The following is an 18,160-nucleotide window of genomic DNA, read 5'->3' as shown; positions in this document are numbered from 1 at the left end:
ATACACTTTTGACTCTGGTCAAAGGCAGAACTCCCACTGGCTTCAGGTTGTAAAATCTTGCTCTTTGCTGTCAGCAGTACAGTTTTGTTGAAACAGGCACCTCAGCCATACCAAAGCAAGATTTATCCATGTGTAAAAGCAGTCTGATGTTGTCCAAAGAAAACACTGGTCTGCTATTTTGGGGGCTTTTTATTTGTTAAACTCAGAGCAGATATTGTTACTGCTGTGAAAGAAACCCAGATACATCCTCACTAAATTTAAGCAGTAAAATTATAAAAACAGGATGTCTTCAACTTTGTTAACTATTCTAGCATGGGGCCCTTGCATGAAAATTTAACAACAGAGCATCTGAACTATTAGTGACACTTGTTTTCAATAGATTGCTTTTGACTTCAGAAGTTGAGTGAAGCAGGAACATGAGTCTCATGACTCCAAGGGGGATATTTTGAGTCTTTTTACCACATACTTTGGATTTCTTCTGCTTCAGTCAAAATTTTAGTCTTATGAAGCCAATGATCTCAAACGTCAAGAATTCCATCCAGTGCAAAACACTTATATGGTGACTAGAAAAAAATGGAAGTTAAAATATCAGATTCAGCCCTGTTCTGATACTCAGTTTAATTGCTTCCTTTCTGTTGCATTTGAATTTAGGAAATTTATTACCTTTTTAGTTTATTGTCACTCACTGAATAGAAAAAAAAAAAATCTCTATTTCCATGACTTCAAAGACATCTGGTTCTGTGAAAAATTTAGTTCAGAAATACCAGAAAACACCTACTTAACTTTGGACAGACATTAAAGTTACCTTTTGGAGGGTTGTCATATCCTGCAGAAATGCAGTGAGGCTTGTCTTTTCATTACTCTCTGCTTAGGGCTCCCCAGGACAGTGGTCAAACAATTATGCTATATATACTTTGAGGTAAGATCCTTCCAAGCTCTGCAGTATCAAAAATAAAGTACTGAAATGTGGTTTGAAAACAAAGTATCACACCCTTTTTACTGAGTCTCCAAATGACTAGGCTCTCAATCAGTCATATTTTCACATTTATTTTATCTCAAGAAACAGATTAACACTTCATTCAGTAAGAAATTGCATTAGCTGAGGAGCCGAAGGTGATCAACTCACAAAGCCTCACAATAACAACTGTCTAAGAAGTGAACTCAACTCACATACCTGTACTGAGTTAGAAAAAGAGTAGATTTTAACTTCGATCTGTAGCTTCCCATTGGATGTTGTAACCACTGGACTATGAAAAAAAATATATTAAAACAAAGTTATAGAAGATAATTCCCCTCATATTTGCAAATTAATCCAAATTGTCTATCACTAGGACATAAAACTGGCGCATAAAATATCCAAGAAGATATTTTTCACAGATTTACATATGACAATACTTGACAACATAACTCTCAAATAATGGTGTTGGTGGGTTTTTTCAGCTTCTGAGGGCTTTCGGTGAGTATTTCTTCTGTTGTCATTTCTTTTCTCTTGAATAGTGTTTATAATAAGAGCTGGTGAAAAATTGCAAAGGTTGGCTGCAAAATATTTGTTCCAAATATTAACTACTGAGTTTCTTTGCAAGCAGTCATTTTCCTTCTCAAGACACTGTCTGCAAGTACACGAGAACATTGTAGAGAACATTTTTCATAATATAACCATTGTTTAGTTTCTGTGCAGATATAGTTAATAAAAAATATGAAAACCTTCTCTCCCACTTGGAACTCCACTAGCCTTTATTTCTTAAATAGTGCTTAGCTGAGATTATTACTATTATAGAGGACAGTAGACAGTATTAGACAACGTAGAGACACAATGGAGGGGATGATCCTTTTCCACAGGTAGCTTGATGCAGGACCAAGTAGATGGGTGCTTTGAACAGCAAGAGCAACAGGAGCAGCCCCAGCAATGGCTGGGTACCCTACCAGCACTATAAAGCACACCATGGAGAGGAACAGCCCTTGATCTACCCCAAATGCCTGCACTATTTAGAGCTGCATTAGGGACAGCTGACGCATAAGCAGGTAACATGGCTACACTCAGCCTTTGAGGCTGACTAACGTTTTGCCTAAACATATAGGAGGAAGAGGAAAGTTCTGTAGAGGCTTGAGGTGTTCTTATAAAAGGGCTTCCTCTCAGAAAGTCTTATTTTTAATCAAAAAGAGTTACCTCTCCAGAACTTTACACTAAAATTCAATAGTTTCATGTAGATGGCTTTTTTCTCATCATAAACATGAAGAAGAACATAATCCAAAATCATAAGTATTACTGAGTCAAGGTAAGCCCATATAAATGTTCCACTTTCCTTTCTTAAAAAGACAGAAGAAAAAGAATATCAAATGTTAATAACACTCATGAACTAGCTGAAGAGATACAGAAAGTACAAGTTAGCTGTAAAATGGCTACTTCAGGGCTGTAGCACTTCCACTGTGCGAAATATAAAGGGCAATTACCAAACCTTTCTGAAAAAAAATAGCAGGAATAACTCTTTGAGATTGAAGGGTAAGTACATAACAGGCATTACAGGAGGATAGTGAAGATGAAATAGTTTTGTGATACAAGATTCTGATAGATTTTATTTCTGAATTTATCCACAGAAACTTGTGTGTAAGTAATTTTTCCCTTCTTTTGTAGGTTTTAAATACCTTTAATAAAAAGCAATTCTGAAAGGCTCTCCTCCCCTAACTCAATTATTTCAGAGTATCAAAATATAGAATTTAGCACACTGTATCAAATGTATCAAATTTATTTCAGCTTGTCATCTTATTTTCTAATCAGGCTGTGGATGATACAGTTTACACAAAGTTAGGGCTTTTAAACTGTTTATCCACCTCATTTGTCCATACAGAGAATTTTCCAAATCTCAACAGTACTGCATTATAATTTACAATTTATATTGCAGAATTACTTAATAGACTTCCTGTTAAACCAAATCCACACAATTCATGTTCAAGACAAAAAAAGAAAAATCCTTCTTTCCAGGAGTTTAATATATGGAAACGTGTTGGATGCATGAAACCTCTTACTCCTATTAAGAGAGCATTAATACAGAAGAAAACTTACATACATTGTGTACATCAATTACGGCCTATATTTGTAGATTATATGTATTTAAAATGGTCCTCTAACACTGGAAAAAATATTGTAGCACTATTTTGTAAGCCATAGACTTTTCTTGTAAATTCCTCTATTCTGAGACTGCAATATGAATTTGGGTCAAATCACATCACCATTATAGTCACCTTTTTCCAAGCTAGCAGGAGTGTGAAATTAAAAAGGCTAATACCATGTTTTGCACAAACACTCCAGAAAGTTCTTGGGATAAATTCACCATTCCTGCAACCTGATACAACAAGTTTTAAGTTAACCAATTTTAAGGCAATCAACTTGAAGTAGGATTTGCCAGAGCCAGGTTTGAACCTTTGTTTCCTCCTATCTTCAATATTTAATTGTTGATCTTGCCTTCACAAATACAGCTGTATCTAGTGACTCACCCATGTTTGATACCATAAAGACAATAATAATCATGTTACCAATAACAATCACTCCCTTTTTTTCCAGCCTACAGGCAATGCAGTTTGTTTAAGCTATACGGGTTTGTTCGGTTTTTGTTTCTCTGGGTGTGGAAGAGACAATTGCTGTGTGTGAAAAGTGATTACTGAGGAAATGAACCCGAAGACACAGTATGCAGTTAGCTCTCAAATATTTAAGCCAGCAGTTTATCATTTACATTGCATGGGTCAGGAAGATCCATTGACTAATGCAGATTCTGGTGATAGCATAAGCCTAAAGCTCCTCATGCCAATCTGGCAGCAACTTTTCCTACAGATTTCATCAGAAAAAGAAAAAACAAACCTATGATGGAAATAATAGTTTTTCTTAGAAACTGCTTATCAATTAATACAAAGCATTTTTCAGAACATTCTGAAATATTAGGCAAAACTTCCTCCAAAGGTAGGCCACCTTTGGAGTGAGTGAGAACTGGCTTCAGAAACTGATGCCTAGCACAGGTGATCTCTTAAATCAAAGATCAAGTTAAGAATTCATATTATTGCTCTTAGAAAAATTGTTCCCTTATTTTTATGGCTTATTTATAAAAACAGAATCTGTACATTTATTATCCATAAAATGACAGTTGCTCTTACACCACCCAGCATGCTTAGACAATGCAGATACTGTGATAACACCTTTATATGGTAGAAAGGAAGTGAATAATTACAACCTATCAGGCAGAATATAAGCATTCAAGTATCAGCTGTCAGGAAGTGGGACTGAACGTTCATGTGATTAAGAGTAAATTGGATTAGAAATTTTAAAAAAAAGAAAGACAATTTTTTCCAGCTGGAACTTTATGGCTTATATATTAATACACATGTACGTACAAAGGAAAAAAAGCTAAAAGGAGTCGTAGAAGAAATAACTGTGGGAAGGCATGGGAGAAGAGTCCAGACACAGATGGTTACAGTTTGTATTTATTCTCAAGGAAATATCACAAGGCAGCCCATCTGATGCTGAGGAAATAGTGTATTTTGAAGCTGGCATATACCATGTTTAAAAAGATCATCCATCCTGTCAGAAACAGAAATATTCTACATAGGAGGTATGGAGGCTGCGATTTGTGTGCAACCTCTGCCACCTCAGCAGCTCTTCTCCCTTCCTTTGGCAGAAGTGCCAGGCAAAGGTAATGGCCACCATTTCAGCTGCGGACAGATAGATGCAACCAGGTAGTGCTAAAGAGGATAAAATCCCCTTCTGTGCAGTTCCAGCTACTTAACCTTCTTCCTAGCCCCTTCATTGGCATCTTTTTGGTTTTGTACCAAGTTCCATCACTCAGTCTCTACTGTCAGACTGATGCCCCAACAGCGATGTACTTACATTGTTATCTGAACCGCTGCAGCACTGGGGAGCTGTAATCGAGGAACTCGCTCCCTTTGCCACCCCGCACAGCAGGGAGGAAGGTTCCTGCTCTGGTTTACGGCCTCTTTTTGTTTTCCCTTCTGCAAATGGTTGACCTCTGCATCAAAGCTACATGTCCCTTCTAAGTTCTTTTCATTTCTTTAATTTTGCTTGTTTCCAAACTGAGACTTACTCCTTTGATTTTTTCTTCACACTTTCATTTCAGCTGACATAATGCATATATTCCTAATCAAATGCAGAAAGCAACCACAAAAATCTGGAAAAATATTGGAACTCTTTAATCTTTAGAAACTTTTTTTTTTCTTCAGTGAAAATGAATTAATAAATATTTTCCTCATTTTTTAAATTAAATTTTATCACTTTCCACTTTTCTTCCTTTCTTTTAAAAAATAGAAATAATACTTTTTAATTAAAACTAAGGAAACATTTGTATGCACAAAGTCACTATTATTAGCTCTATAGCTCATGTGATTGATATCATAACTGATTTACTCCATTATGTTTATTTTGTACATTTTTAAGGATGAGATTGTCTTTCTATCCATTGTAAGTAGACAGTATCTCTTCTGAAGAAAATTAGACTATTCACAGACTAACCAACTGAATTTATTTCTACAATAAATACTTCAGAAGCACACAGAAATTTTCCTGAACCTCGCCCCCACCCCCCTCCAAAAAACAAAAAAAACAACTAACGAAAAATACCCTAACCACAAGAAGTAAGCAATGTTATTTTAGAGGTGCGTAATTTAGTCTTGGTCAGTAATCCAAGGTATAGCAGAACATAATTTCAATAAGCAAATGAAAGGTACAGTTAAAATCATTACTTCCTTTGCCTTCATGTTTGTAAAATCAACCCAGAAGTGATTTTTTTGCAACAGTTTTCAGTACATGCAATAGCTAAAGAACCTTATCATAGTTGTAAAGTACATAATACTAGCAATGTTCCAATGAAAATATCAGGCTTTCTGATCACTTAACATGTGATAATAAGGGTACATTTTGAATATGCACTGTTATCCTGTGTATTTTAATAATGGCTTCCTCAACTGTGTAGCTTGTTAAAACTCCTTAATACTCTATCACAAAAGTCAGCAAAAAGAAGCAGTCTATTTTTGCCACAAAAATGGCAAAAAAAAAATTACACATAGAAAATTTCATGGGAAATTACACATAAAAATGATTAAAAAAAAATCTTAAAGTGGCTTTGTATTGAACAAAACCCACACTTATTCTGTGACACTAAACACACAGTCAAAGGTCATCTTGGAGTATTCATCTAAGAAAGCTCTTTGGATCTAGTCCAAAACATTTTTGCAAGTGGCAGTGTATTCAGGAATTTGAGTTTTATGGATCTTAGATTGAAGAATAAGTTTGAACTATTTAGTACCATACACTCCCCTTCCAAAATGATAGGTAGATCATATTTAGAGGTTGATGGCTCTGTTAACAGCATGGCAATAAAAAGCTTGCCTTTTATCTTAGGAGTAGAGCGCTTTGCATTAACATCTATAAATCTTAAGTTCAGCTTCAGTGCTGTCATAATATCACTCAAATTTTATATATATGTATTTTTTATATACATCATCTACCTGTCTAAATGTGTAATGGATGGCTAGTTTATGAAAAAGAGTATCTTCTTCAAGGTAACAACACAAAACTAGTTGCATCATTTCAAAAGTCTACTATTACTCTAGCTGGAGAAATAGTCAGTACCTGACCTCATGATGGTCAGCTCTCTATATTGAAACTGCAGACTTGTCCCTCGGTTCACTATGTATGTGTTTAAGGGCCAGCATCCACTCAAGAGCTTTGCTGGGTCAAGGCCCAAGTACTCCGTATCATGAAGCATCAAACACCATGCTACACTATGAGATCACTTGCAGCAGCCCCATCAGTCTTCCCCGGCTGCAGAGTGAGTCCTTTCAACAAGAGTTGTTTCGCATTAACAGTTTCTGATGTTTACAGTCACATCTCTGTCTGTCTTTGTTTATTTTGCTAATCGAGTTTATTTGGCTTAGGAAGTGGTAAAAGCTATTCGCAAATAACTGAAGCTTGCCAATCTCTTTCCAGACATGAAACCATAAATTTTATGTTTTCTTCATTTGATCGTGAGTATGAATTTAATATTTTAAATCAATACTTTAGGACTATCTGCAAACTAGATGCCTTATCCAAACTCTGCTTAATCTTTCCAAGGAGTGTCTACCCTTTTTTCGATAGCAACGAGCTCATTGGGTTCAAAGCTTTAATAATGAAAGGCATAATAGCTTGGTTTATTCAGCTTCATAATTCTCTAAGGCAGTGCTGACTGAAGGTTGAATAAACATTGGGTTTATGATATTGGTAAATTCTCAAGGAGATAAAAAAGTGGGGATAAAATCTTCCCAAAACTAATAAGATATTAATATGAAATAAAATTAAGCAAATACATTTTAAAATCCTTCAAAATCAAATTAGACTTCTGACATATTATTAAGCCCTTAAATATAGGAAAATACAGAAATGATGCAAATGGGCAGTTCTGTTTCCTAGATAGTCACTAATTACTTAGTTCAAGATAGCTTAAGAGTCTTACTGATAGTCTCAAGATATGACTGTGCTATGAGGTAATGGTGTATCGCTGCAAGATGCGAACATTCAGAGCTCTTTGAAAATTGGTTATCCATAATGATTATGCAGCATCTAGGGTATTGCAGTATAAATTATTGGGTTCAATCATCTGAACTAAAGCACAGCTTTAAGTAATCGTTTTATACATAGCTGTGTGACACCAGCTGAGCCTAACTGCCTTCAGTCACCACTTTTATCATTAGCAGTTAAGCCATCTTAAGGAAGCTAAGACATTCAGAAAATAAACTTTATCTGAACCCTCTGTTGCTCCCAGGAAAATGCCATTTGAATTTTAATGCTTTTATTTCACAGTTCTGTGGTCTGTATCAGACCTTTCTAGCAACCGCTATTTACTGCAAAAATGGAGTCTCAAGGCATCATACATGTATCTTAATCAAATTATTGATAACCAAACAGAAATAAGCTGTTTTCCACAATTTCAAAAGCCTAGCAAAAACTTTCTGTCATGCCTTTCACACTTCTGTTATTATTGAGACACTTATATTGTTTTTGTTATTGAGAGACGTGGCCAATACACTGGCACAGGGAACCCTTATCAAAGCAGTCTGAACTTCCTTGCGGTTCTCCAGGCTCAGATATATCAGACAATCCTGTGTTTATCCTCATTCCTGAACAAGACAGAACTGGAGTTGTACTTAAAACCACTCCTGGCCCAGCATTTAGCATCTTGGATGTAAATTTTGAAATTTTTCTTGCAGCTCTTTCTATACATGATCATCAACATGTAATCTTTCTTCTTTGGACTTATTAAGTTAGCTTGAGCCTTAGAAAATCATTCCATTATCATTAGTACCACATCTGTGCACCAACCTTGCCACCCAGAAGTACCAATGTGGCACATTTATTTTACATTACTCATAGAACATGATAGAGAGTTTGTATCACCCTGATGCCTTTGTCATGTCTTTTATAGTTCAAGCTGCCATGACAAAGTAACCCCCAAACCCTTTAAAAAGTATTTGAGCATGCAAACTGCATTTATCATTGACATTTTGAATTGCAAAAGATTTGATTCAATATTAAAATCTGGATATTTAAAATTTGTTCAACTGTGGCAGAAATAGGTTTACAGCTCAAGGTTACATTAAAAAGAATGTGTCTACTATCTGCAAGGTATAAAAATAAGAAACTTTCTGAGACTTTAACCTGAATATCTTCAATTCTGGAGTGTCCATTCAACACCAGTTCAGTACAGCAAAGTCTAAAGAAGAAAATGGACCCTGCAAGAAGCTGTAGGATGGAGGAACTATGACCTCTCAGGGCTCCAGTTTGCAATATGGGGTAGGGAATATCCAGAAAAACAAGTCCTCTTCACATCTTCAAATCCCTGAAAGCACTAGTAAAATTTTGCCATGGTTTAACCGCAGCCAGCAACTAATGTGTGACAGCAATCCTGTCACAAATTTTAATGAGATCTAGAAGTCTAACCTTTCTAGATCACCTTGAAAGATCCCGCTTCCATCTTCAATGTTTTTCTTTCATTTCTTGTAACAAAATTCACCTTCCAAAGACCACAAATTCTCCTAAAGACCTACCATGAAGACTTTAAACTCACTGTCCACTTTCAAATCTGTCTGAAAGCTGCAGGCAGGTCACTTTGTAATGGTAAGCTTTACAATGGATCAACTGTAGTTGATCTGTACAGTTGTTGATCAACTGTAGTCTCTGCCGCTCTGCACTGGAATAGGCACCATCATAATGCATCCAGTAGTCTAGTGATTTTGACAATACCAAAATAATGTGTTGAAGCCTGGATCCAAGTCTGCGCTGCCAAATGTTCCACCACTTCACAGATCCAGGCATAACCAGAGACTTTCAGATACCTTCTAAGGCACAAACGTGACCAGCAATATCTGGCTATTTCACCATTTGCTAAAATGACTGCTTCACTTTTGTTTTTATACTGTTTTTGCTTTATGCACCTTTTTTTTTTTAATAGTAAATAGTTTCTTGATCATATAAGTCTGTCTTGGAGCACTCTTCTTGGGCTTCTGGTCTTGTTCCTATTCCTTGACTTCAGTGGTTAGCCCAGTCAGAAGTGAAAACCTTTTTGAGAGAGCAGAATTATTAAAATGCAGCAGAAGATAATACTGTTTCCCCATTATTTCCCCTTTTTGCTTGATCAAGAACAAGTATCCTAATAAGATTCAACCTGCAACTTGCTAAAGTCAACAGGCATCTTTCCACTGACTTTAGAAAGCTTTAGATGAGGTTTAGAAAAACCAGTAAGGCTCAGATGGTACGGATCAGCTTTCTTTTCTTCTGTTTGTATTAATCAGTACCAGAAAAAAAAAAAAAATCATAAAAGTTATTGCAGTGTTATAAGGATAAACTGATACTTGATTTTACTGTTATGGAAGGCCAACCACAGAGCAGTAATTCTTGATTCTGCATATGAAAGATATGAATATTAACTGCCCATGAGATCATCTGTTCTCCCTCTGTGATATTTTTGTTCCAACTGCTAGTGAATGCTACGTATCAAAAACCACACAATCTTTTAAAGCCTTGGTATATATACAAAGGTGTTTTTTGAAAAATATTCACCGTTAATGATACTGGGATTAGCAAGGATGAAATCTTTTTAGAACTTTATCTTGCACAAGTCTTTAGAAACAGACCTGGAATCAATCCACAGCTTTGTTAGGCTGTTAGACTCTTAATATAGGTATTTTTTATTTTATTTTTTTAAATTAAAAAAACGCTTTTTCAGAATGTATGTGGTAAGAGTGGTATGCTATTAAAAGCAAAATTTTCATCCTTGGATCTCTGTGTTTAAAATAAAAGCAATGGGTAAATCAAGAAGAGGATGTAAATGTGAAACTACAGGTATTTAAACTTTTTTTCTAGTAAATGTTTCTCTTCTACTCTTAAGAAGTGTCCCAATATGTTTTTAGAAAGAGAATTGAATGCTTAGTGATATTAATAGTGTCGTTTTCTCTATAAGAAAGAATTCCACAGTTTCGCTGTGCCAATCTTATTAAGATGCTTTTTGATGTATACCTCTCAGCACAAACAAGTGGTGTGGCACCTATGAGAACAGAGTTCAGGAAATATCTGTGACAACAGCTTATTTATCTGTGTCCATCCATACAGTAATAATAAGGAAACAGAGTCTGATCTGGATTTCACTGACTTTATTGTGAGTCTTCCATTGACATTAATGTACTTTGGAATAAGTCCATGATAACTGTTATAGTACATTGACAGATCAGCTTTCAGTGCAAAGGATGCCCAAGCATATTGCAAACAAACTTTAAGTGTAGGTATCCTTCAAACATATTCTAAAAGCATATGACACTTTACAAGAACTGTAGAAAATGGACTACCTACTTGGAAATGCAGCAAGAAATATGTGTAGAGTGGATACTCAAACTGGAGCTGTCCAGGGCAGTGGAGTTAATGCAGTTTCGATCTGCTCCTTGAATGCCAGAAATTTAAGGAATTTTAGTATCTAGTATTGGGCTCATCTTTTGTGAACAGTTACATGTGCCAGTAGTGCCGGAGCAGCTATTAAAGGAACAGATTGGAACAAGTCTAACTCCAGGTCTCAAGCCTTTCTACAAATTATAAGATACATAAATAAAGAAGGAAAATCATCTGTATGAGGTTTGGGTTTAGGGTTTTTCTTGTAGTTTGATGAAAAATTGGTGTATGTTTCATGTATATTCCATAAAAAAACAGAATTTGGGAGAAAATTCGGATGCGCTCTGATGAGGAAACCAGCACAACAGCATTCCTATGCAGACTGAGGACTACTCTCCCCTTGGAGGTAGGTTCCCTGGGCAGAAAAAAATCCGTGCAAACTACATTCAATCCTACACATTTCTTGCTTGCTCAATTGCATGTGGCCTGTTTTATTACAAGGTGGTGGTGGTGTGGGGGAAATCTCATCCTGCAGTGTTCAAAAGACAGGAGATGTGAAACTTCTGGTGAATTCTACAGACAGAAATTAGGGACTTGAAAGTAATGGGGAAAGATGTTAGAAACTAATGAATTCCCTCAGGCGTTTACTACTCTCCCTCTGAGGTTGTCTGTAGCTGGCACTGTTACCCACATACTGACTCATGATCGCTGTATTTCCATGAGCTCCTGTTGGTGTTGTCATTTAAATACTGATATAACTAAGAGGACTACACCATATGGTGGCATTGCTGCACTGGGTACTGTTAAATACAGAAATGACGTGAATTGCACATATAAAGCCATATTTTTAGTATTCAGAACGACAACGTAGGCCAGATTTTTCCAAAACTCTTACTTCTCATCAGGGTGTCAAAACAGGGGCCAGATTCTCAAGTTTTCAACTTGGAGCTGCTTGTACTGGGGCACTAATTGTTAGATTTTTCAGACGTGTTTTCCATCAAAAGTACTATGATCTTTTGATTATGTTAATCTGTTATGACAATGAGTGTTGAGATGCTGCAGTTTCCCCATGGACTGGAGATTTTTATTTCACATAAATCTAGCAACTCATGGACTCAGCTGGGCTTGCTCTTCCTCTCCTCACTTACAACAACATAAATCCATGGGCCTTCTGAAGTGTCTCCTGAATACACTGATCTAAGAGGAGAATGAATTCCATATGTGGACAACCTTCTAAGGGAACACAAAGACCAATACGATCCTAGTGTGAATGAGATTACAAATTCCTGGCTACTAGCTCTGGTTACTTCACGTAACTGAGTGGTAATTTCTTCAGTAAACATTGTTAAAAATGGAATTCTGTTTGTCTATATATGGGTTTACTACATGTGATTATATCTAAACAAGAGAAAAAGGACATACATGAAATAAAATATTTGCCTAGTTGGTACTTCTAAAATATGTGATTTTACTTACAAATGTACATGCGGACTTAGTCCTCCCTAAATTATCAAAATAAGAACGTGACCAGTGCAGGTATTGTAACACTTAGGATAAACTCATGATCTTTAGCTAGAAAGTTAATTTCAGAATCTATCAATATTTTTCATATCTATCTGATTTCCTTTCCCATAACATCAGTAACCGGTTATACTACTCATAGTATTTGGTCATAGTATGGCTGATGCTCATGTAACATGCTGTTACTGGCTTCTGCTGAAACCTTTCTAATAAACAACTGGAATATTTTTATGTGTCACTCTGTGACATGCGACAGTCTATTTCTCCAGTCATCTTTTCTCATGCTAACTACCGTGACTTCTTTTTCTCTTGTGTCCTGGGCATATACATCAGCCCACACCATTTTTAGAAAGATAGTCCTGGCATGCAACTTGGAATATCATAGAATTGTACAGAATGGTTTGGGTTGGAAGGGACATTTAAAGATCATCTAGTTCCAAGCCCCCTGCCATGGGCAGGGACATCTTCCACTAGATTAGGTTGTTCAAAGCCCCACCCAACCTGTCCTTGAACATTATCCTCCTCTTTGAGCCTGCTGCTGGCTCTGGTATTATGCCTTAGCTCTTATCTTGACTTAGCCCTTCTGTCCCCTAGTACTGTCTGTTTTGTCTCCTCCCTTGTCAAACACTGTGGTTGGTTAATGATGCCCATCTTGCATACATATGGCTTGTTTCCCCCTAAAGACATACATGACTTCTTTAAATAGACATACTTGCTTTTGCATTCACTTTTCAGGCATTTCTGTTGGGAGATTTCCAGGAATGTAGCCCAGAATGGAAGCCATCTTGTGTGATAGTAATTGAAGAGCATCATGAAGTTTTTTTCTGTAAATGACTCTGATTCTAAATACAAGATAGCTGAGACATGCTTAAATGTGCTTATTTCCCTCCTTTCTTTCCCAATTCATATTTTTCTCTCAAGACAATACAGTATTTCTGACAAATGGAATTAATTTTGAAAATGTGATTGAGGAAAGTGTAACACTAAGGTAATGTTATACAAGATAAAAGATTTTATCAGCTATTCATAATAATCAGAACTGAAAAAAAGAGTGTATATATTCAGAGCATGAGGGACAATTCTTGAGCAAATCTAAGAAGTATCACTGACTTCAACAGGACCTTGAGACTCAGCATCTATTAGTCCAGTCTATACACTGTACCTAACTAGTGGCAATATTTGCAATCAGTATTCAAAGGATATTTTTATAGCAAATTCAAGTGTAATTCCAACTTCTCCCTTACAGAGTGTGAAGACAAAAACTGTAACTCTCCTCCCACTTCTAGGTGTTTCACAGTGGTACAAGTCTTTAATGTCCAAGCAGTAGAAAACAAAGGAAAAGCACACTTGCATCTTTTTATCATTTGAATGAAAACTTATGCAGATAGTAAGCAGTTTAATTTCTTCCAATGGTTCCTGAAAGCAATTTTCATAAACACTAGTTATTGTTTTGTCTTCCTGAAACCACTGTTAGGAGCAAGTGCTATTCATTTTGGTATTAGTCTTTAATTTGTCCTGGGAACTTTAGGTTTCACAGAAATGGCACATAGTCACCATGGAATAATAAGGTACACTTCTGGAAAACATTCTTCTCTTTAATCTGCAGGTTGTGTGTGATTAAAGGCAAGAGAGGTAGTAAATAATTGCCTAGGGAGATTTTATGCATGTATAAATGTGCCTGGAGGAGTGGGAAGGGTTGGTTTAAGAAATAAGGCTGTCTTTGTCTAAATCCTATTCTGGGGTTCAGTGCAGAGGAAAAAGTAAAAGTCATGATTGTCTTCCATTGATATAAATCATGAGTTACTTCATTGGCATCCCTGCGAAACCAGTGAAATGAAAGGAAAATTGCAACATTTCATTTGCTAATATATTTGTGAAAGATGGTAATCGTACCTGTGCAGCTGAAGGTCATACCAGTCTGCCCTACTTCAAAACTTGTTTCCTGCTCTTTTCTCTTACATTATGAATCCAAATGATTAATAAGATTTAAGAAAACTATGCACAGAAGCAGTATAAAACATGGGAACTGGGCATATGTGTGCATGTAAAGAAACCAAAAATACAGCTAAGAGATTAAAGGTTTGCATATGCAAATATGCACAGGCCATGAGTGAGTCTGTGCAGGCCTGCATTAAAGCACAGAGTAAAGTATTAGCACACTTATCCTCTGAGAAAGGCTAACTAGAAATGCAGGCTGTGCAGCCTCTGTTCCTTCTGCTGTCCTGCAGACCTATGGATAAGGTTATTAGCAGAGCGAATCATATTTAAAAACTCAAAGTTCCTCTCTGGCTGGCTGAGAGCAGGTACTCATGAGACACTTCTTACTTTTTAAGGTGTCATGTCACAGCTATCTTTGTTGCCACATCCCTAGGTTTTTGTCCTACAAGGATTGTGGAAAAGCTTAAAGACCTAACCTGATCGGATTCAAAAACCCCAAAGGCAAGACATAAGAACCATCATATCTGCTTTCACTAAAAATCTCATGACCTTTTAAACTGGCTCATTATTTTTGAAATATTTTTGAGCCTGGCTCAAAATATACTTGAGCTTGCTAGTGGTGGGCTTACTTGCATTTTCAGATCTTTGTATTGTTATTATTCCTGCTGTAGAGGCAACTGAATGAGGAACTACTAAAACCTATCTACGCTGATCAGCCACAAAGACACACAGGCTCTCGTAATGTGTGGAGGTTGGATGGAGACCTGCTGGCAGGAAGTGAGGACAGCTAAATGGGTAAACGTGCTCTTGGTACCATTTTACTGAACCTGTTGAGAACATTGTGTTAAATAGCACAGATATTTACAGCATGATCAAATAACAGCAAAGCATGACTAATGCTCCCGAAAGAGGTAGGAAGGTTTGCTTGCTTCCTTCCCTCCCATTCCATTCCACCATTTTTCAGATGAATTCCAGTTCTCTTTTTTTAAATTTTTTTATTATGTGGAAATAATCTCTATTCTTGACTCAGGTTCTATTAGTGAAGGTTTGAAGTGGTTATTGAAAAGAAGGGGAAGAAATCTTAAAAGATCAAGAGTATTTTTTGAAAGAACTTTCACTTCAAACTGGGGTAAATTTACAAAATTTAAGGACAGAAGAAATGCCATACTGAGTCAGACCACTAGCCCATTCAGGCCAGTACTCTGTATCTAACAGAGGCAGTAAGAGGTGTTACTTTGGGAGAGTAATTGCGATTAGTTGCAGTCCCTTCCTCTTAGTGACTTCCAGCATCCAAAATCCCTGTATTAGTGAAGTTAGAGAGCATGTTCCTACCTATTCCTTTTAGTATCTGTCTCTAGACAGATTTCCATAATTTTCCTTATGATTAATTTATGATCTTTCTGGTATTATTTGTCTCCATAACATCCTGTTGCCAAGAGTTTCTGCAAGTCCTCTATCCACTGTGTAAAAAGGTACTTTCTATTGTCTGGTTTAAACTTACCTTCTGTTGGTTTCAGTTACTGCTCACTCATCTAGTATGGTGGGGTTTGGTGAATAACAGTTCCACATATACCTTATACATCACCTTGTAGATTTTGCAAACCTTGTTTATACTCTGTTTTTTTCTCTCCAGACTCAGGAGTCCCAGACTGCTTAGTGTCTCTTTGTAAGGCAATTGCTTTACCTCCTTATTCATTTAGTTGCCCTTCTCTGTACTTTCTCTAACTTCATTGACTTTTCTGAGATTGCAGAGACCAGAAATACACACAGTATTCAGGATATGGATGCATCAATGTTTCAAATAGCAGGACTTAATACTTTTTATTTTGTTCTCTACTCTTCCTGATGATGCCATTCCTTGTTGAACAGATAATCGCAGGCAGCTGCCAATGATGAATGAAATTGCTCTCCTGAGTTGTACCTGCCATTTCTGAGCTCAGTAGCATGTAAACATGATTTGGATTATTTTTCCTGCCTTACAGGTGAAACTTATCCATTGCTTTTTTTCCTACTCACTCACTGAGTTCCTTTTGATGATCCTCACCACCAGCACGGTGTTTGACTTCCCCAAATACCTTAGTATCATCTGTGAAATTGGAGATTTCACAATTCACTCCCTTTTCCAGATTACTGATGAAGATCCTGAACAAAACTGGTCCCAATATAGATTCATTAGTGACCCCTCTACCAACTCTTGGCCTCTTCAAAAGCAACCATTGTACCAGCTGCTTTCTATCTAACCATCTTTCAATCCACAAAAGAACTTTTTATTCAACCTTAAAGCAGCTTAGTTTCCTCAAGAGCCTTTGCTGAAAAGCCCTGTCAGAAGCTTTTAGAAAATCCAGGTGTACTCAGGCCACTTGATCCCCTTTATCCACACATCCACTGGCACACCCAGTGAACCAGAGTGATGAGAACCTCACCAGGCCAGCGAGGCAGGACTTACCCCTACTGGAATATTCCCAATAAATCATCTTTATTCATGTGTTCAGTGACCTTTTGTTTATCACAGACTCTATGGCCTTGTCAGGGGTGGAGGGCAAATTCATCAGATTTTAGGTCCCAGGACCTTTCCATCCAGACCCCTCTTTGTGGATGGGATTGCTAAACCACCACTTCTTTGGTGCAATAGGCTACATGCCTTTATAAGATACTCTTAAAATTCTCTTATTCCTCTTAATTTTTTGTTTCTTTTTCTACTTACCATGTATTACAGGCTTTTCTTTCTTCTCCTTTCTGCAGGCCTCCCATTTTTTAACTGCCATTCTTTTCCCTAAGATAGCAACCTTTTCCATTTCCCATCATTTGCTATGATAGCTTTTCCCTTCAGCCTTGAAGAGATTTCATCAGATGACTTCATTTTCTCCTGGAATTACAGTACATAGTTTAACTGGGCTTGCAATACATACTCCAGGTTCTTGCATGTTAAACTACTCCTTACAGGATTTTTTGGCTGGCTGGTTGAATTTTTGATTTTTTTTTTTTTTTACTAACTGTCTTTTTTAATCTAGTGCTCTTTCTTGAAACTGAATAACTGTCTGCTGCTTTTATTTATTTATTTATTTATTTATTCTCTTTTTATCTCATGATACAAAAATTAACTTCAATTATATTGTGATCATGGTTACAGAGTGGCTCACCCACTAGTAACTCTTGAGTGAGGTCCTGTGCACCCCTCGAGACGAAGTTTGGGGTAATGTCTGCTTTTTTTTCCCCAAGTTCTGAGACAAGCTGATGTAGGAAAGAGATTTTTATTGCATTAAAAAATTTTCTTTCTACATCTCACCCTGATGAGGCACTGAACTATATCTAGATAGTTAAAATCTACTATCATTTTACCTATCTTAACTGCAGCTTCTTCAGTTTCACTGAAGAAACTGCTACATGTATTTTTACTACTAAAGTGTTGGATTTCACTCACATAGATTCCTCAGTGCTCTTCTTTTCCCACAATACTATACTGTATTTGAACTTAGCATTCTCTTTCCTGTATTGTGCCTCTCCCACACCCTAATATCCTTTCTGTACTTCCTATAAAATTGATGTCCTAGCATCATAGTAACCTTGTTTACCTCCCTTCAAACAGTCTCTGTGATGTGTCTTCTGTCAGGTTTGTCACTGGCGCCAACTATTCCAATTTTCCTCTCTTATTTTTTAGGCTTCTACTATTGCTGTAGAAGCATCTATAATTTTTGGCCTTGCTCAATATTGCACATGCTACTCAACTGATTTGTATTCTCCATTTATCGCAGCCCCTTATTTATGTCCCTCCTGGCCTTTTTGGAG

The sequence above is a fragment of the Haliaeetus leucocephalus genome, unplaced genomic scaffold, assembly GCF_000737465.1.
Source record: "Haliaeetus leucocephalus isolate CR32 unplaced genomic scaffold, Haliaeetus_leucocephalus-4.0 Scaffold545, whole genome shotgun sequence".
NCBI classification, from domain to species: domain Eukaryota; kingdom Metazoa; phylum Chordata; class Aves; order Accipitriformes; family Accipitridae; genus Haliaeetus; species Haliaeetus leucocephalus.
This window is presented reverse-complemented; position numbering follows the sequence as displayed.